A 4,773-nucleotide genomic window follows, 5' to 3' on the forward strand; every position below is an offset into this window, starting at 1 on the left:
TCCCTAGTGCGGGGCTATGTTGAGTGTGTGCGTTATTATTATTATTATTAATACATTCTGAAATAAAGCCAGTGTCCCTTCCGCTCGATCATCAATCAAAAAATTGAATTCGTGCTGAGGTACTGTCGAAGTTTTCTCATCAGCAGTACCAACGTTTCTGCCTTAGAAGGCAGAAACGCTGGTTTGTTTGAACAAAACAAACATACGCGATTTAAATCCGAAGAAATAGTTTCATTTTCTATGGGCAATAATCGCGAATACCTAAGAACTCGATATGAGCTTTTCGTTGAAGGACAACATCGTGATAAAACTTGCACGTTGAAGAAAGTTTACAACCCTGTAAGGTCCCCAACCCGCATTTGGCCAGCGTGATACGCCTGAAAGGAAACCCGTACCCAACAATGGTACGTTGAAGCCTCCAGTAACCAGGCACCTACTTCCGCCGTTACTAGTCACAATTAGCCAGAGTGTGACCTCTCGAAATATTTATAATTTTATCCTCCTTTATGTAATGCTGTGTAAACAACAACAACAAAGGTTCTTAATTGAGCTGAAAAAATACCATAAGTATTGTCTTATGTAGGAAATGAAACTATTTTTCCGGATTTAAATCGCGTATATTTGTTTTTTCAAACAAACCTACATACGACTTAAGATTAGACATAAGACAGCAGTACTAATTAATATGTTTTAGTTTATTCTAATTTATATTAATAATTAATAATAAATTGAACTTAATAAAAATTCATTGAATAAAATAATTTGTTAAACTTAATGTAGCGTAAATTGGAATGTTTTCTTTGTAAAATTAAAAATAAGGTATTTAATTAATAACTATTGTAATTATAGTGAAAAAATAAGGTGGTTTGCATCAATATTAGACATAACTGGTTGAAGACTGCACCACCTCAGTCAACCGTGACCATGGGACCTGTAAAGGGCCCGAAACGTCGATTTGTTTGAAAAAAACAAATATACGCGATTTAAATCCGGAAAAATAGTTTCATTTCCTATGTGTAACAATCGCGAAAACCGAAGAAATCGATATTATCTTATAATCACTTTATTTCACAAGAATACGTAAAATTTATTTTTAAACAGTTGCTTGCTTGTTTTTATTCTACAGGCTGTATCACGGATAGTGTGTGATGAAATTTCACGATTTAATTCCGCCACTATCCACCATCAGGAAACTAAACGTGGGCAGGAGTTCCATCCCTACGTATGTTGTGGAAATTCGACGGATTTTTTATGATGCTGAGGCTCTACTCACACTGGCGCAGAGTCGAAACGTCACGTCGCTCAAAAACATGACGCGTCGCGACGCTTCGACTCTGCGCCAGTGCGAGTTAAGCCTAAGTGACGGGATGGACAAGTCGTGTGTCTGGTGGTAAGCTACACGCTTGTCCATAACAGTTGCAGTGCCACTCAGAGCTTTAAATCGCAAAGATCTGAGGGTCACTGCCACTGCGCCCGTCACCCCGAGACATTAGTTGACAAGTCCCATGTGCCTGCAATTTTAACAGCACCCTTAGAGCGTTTGCGAGCTATATCCGACTCGTATCAGCTCCGAATCTGAGAAATGACGGTACGAAATGTCACAGGGACCATTTTATTTCTAGGTGTAGTATTTTATACCGATTTATCGGATATCGAAGTTATAATAGGTAAAAGAACTAATATTAATTGCTATTTCGGTAACTACTCTAGCAAACCATAAAGTTTTTAATGCCTGGGTCTGTCATTTAAAAAAAATAACAACCTCAAAAATACGTCACGACAATCGTGTGTGTTATTGTTTGGGCTGGTGATTTCGGTGTTTATTTATTGAAAACATACCTTTATTTATATTTTTTAAGTTTACCCTGAAGATAAATGCTTATAAACTATACTTTAAGGAGTAATTTCACGGTAAACGTTAGAACCAGTCAAACGGAATATTATCATATTTATCCAAGTACACCAAAAATTTCATTAGTGCTTTTTAAGTGCAGGATTTGCACCATTACTGCATTTTATTTGAGATGTTTTTGTTGGTAGTACGGAGGGTATTTATTTAGCAATGCAGAATAATAATTTTTATTTATACAAACTTGTATTTAAACTGAATGCTTTTCTAATTTGCGAAACCAAATAGCCGGCATTTTGCGGTAGGAGGAGCGCATCGCGTGAGCGGTGAATCACAGAAAAAAATATGAAACTAAAATAAAATATATGGTTAAAAAAGAAATTACTAAAACATGTCATTCGCTCTCACTACCCCACGAAGTATCCCGTATATCAAATAGGAGCCACTATATATAATCAGTCTGAAAAAAAATTAAACTAATAAAATATATAAGTTAATATTTTTGTTGTTTTTTGGTGTTCCTTCGCCGTTAACGAGAGTTATTGTTGTTAAATATAAAAAAAATATACGTAACTTAAAAATCACAGTCAACAGAATCTCCCACCGGGTTATCATCGCTCATTTTAGGAATTCGTTTTATTTGAAGTTGAAATTTCTAAGAAATACAACATTTTTGCTTATTGTACAAGAAGTTGCCACGAAATACCAAAGCTGCTAGTTACCCTTAGAATATATTCCAAGAATCTCTTTATGTTATGATATTATTTTAGTTAACATTTGTTGACTTTATTATTAATAACAAAGATTGAACACTTAGAAAAATTCATTCGAACCGGCTGGATTCAAATCAGCAGACCTTACGATGTTTCTTGCAGATCTCTCGAAACACGTGTCGGGTATATTTTTAGTGGTGGTGTCTGTGACTGTAGTTGCGCTTTTGTTATTTATTTTGTTCATTTTATGCGAAGGGAGCGCGGAAAATAAAAAAACAGTGGAAGTGTCATAAGCCTCGATTACTATTAATAATAATAATAATAATAATAATAATAATAATAATAAATATCTTTATTTATCTCCACAACACAACACAATTACAGTAAATATACATTATTACGTAAGCTTAGAGTAATGTATTGTGGGAGACTGGAGCCCAAACTAAGCAGAGCTTGTAATATGGGTCTCCAGGCACCCAACCCCTAGGATAGTCATGTTAGTAGTAATGACGAAATACAAAGTACTGAGGAGGAAGTAAAAAATAAGTAAAACAAATTTTGTGTGCGCACGTGAGCGCGTGAGTGAGTGAGTGTGTGAGTGTGTCTGAGTGCGTGAGTGAGTGTGTGAGTGATTGTATGTCTGTGTGTGTGCGTGTGTGTTTGTGAGTGTGGAAGTGTGAGGTTATTTGACGACTTTTAGTAGATTTTCAGTCTCATCGTAGTTAAGGAGCAAGAGATATCTGGTCAATTTTAGTTTGCATTCGTATTTGGAGAGTTCACAAAAAGGGGATATATTATTTAATTTATTATATAAGAAAGGGACTAGGAATTGAATGAAACGCTGAGAAGTTGTTGTCGAAACTAATTTTGAAGGACATATATTGGAACCGATATACCTAAAACACACACAAACAAAATGATAAACACGATGAAATCTTGATAATGATTTTGAAGATGATTGGTCATAGTTTCTAATTTTGAAAAAGTAACGAATTCTGGATTGTTAATATAATTTAAACTTTACCCAGTCGCTTCAATGCCTTTATTGCAAGTTACAACGTTTCGATTTTACATTGAAATTTTATTCAAAAAATGCTGCCATCTTGGCTAGTACCTGGACTACGACGAATGATTAACATCTGAACGAATAGATGATCGGAAAATTGAAAACTTATTGAAATAAGTTTACCTATGGATGATTTGAAATACTACTACCGGTAATATTTTTGGTGCAGCTATCATTTTTGCTCTCTAAAACAGCACATTAAGGCATTTTTCTACGATTTTAGTAAATTTGCACGAAAGAATGACACAACCAAACCATACAAAGCGAAAATGGCGGACTGAACTCAAGTAGGTCTTTCGAGACCTTTCTACTGTATTTATTGTTCTGTGGGAGGGAAAGTGGTAAAATTAACTGCATGAAAAAATATTGAATACAAGCGCAGCTATTTGCACGGGTTAACCTTCACTAGGTTTACGGAGTAGCAACAAAACAAACAAAACAAAAATTAACGTGAACTTCCACAAAGTAACGCCTGAGTCTATTAATTTTCAAGGTGCGATTGAATAGGCATCTTCTGGGCGAGCTCGTACCAACGTAGACCTCATCTTTGCTCTAGGGCTAGGTAGTGGTCAAGAGTACGTCCATTTTTAATAAAAAAAAATAAAAAAAAAAAATTAATTCTTCGTCGACAAAATTTCATGTATGTAGGTAGTTGTTTTTGTATAAATTGTGCATATAGTGTATGGTAATGTATAACTATAGTGTTCGTATAATTAATTTTGTTATATTTGTAAGTAAGTAATACATATCGAGTTCTTAGGTTTTCGCGATTGTTACACATAGGAAATGAAACTATTTTACGTACGACGTAAACAAGTCGCGTAAACAAGTCTGCAGTCTGCGAGCATGTCATGGATAAACCTACACATTCAATGAAGTTTGACAAACCCCAGGTCCTTGCAAAAGAAGTCCGTTATCTACCCAGGATGCTGCGAGAGGCCATTGAAATTAAATACTAATTTCAACAGGGAAGATTGTTTCTCCGTACCACCAGTTTGGGATCCAGTATTTCCTCTAATGAAAAATCCCAAACAGACATAAGACTGCAGTACTAATTAATATGTTTTAGTTTATTCTAATTTCTATTAATAATTAATAATAAATTAAACTTAATAAAAATTCATTCAATAAAATAATTTGTAAAA

Source organism: Hyposmocoma kahamanoa, unplaced genomic scaffold (assembly GCF_003589595.1).
Source record: "Hyposmocoma kahamanoa isolate Upper Pololo Valley unplaced genomic scaffold, ASM358959v1 215, whole genome shotgun sequence".
NCBI lineage: Eukaryota > Metazoa > Arthropoda > Insecta > Lepidoptera > Cosmopterigidae > Hyposmocoma > Hyposmocoma kahamanoa.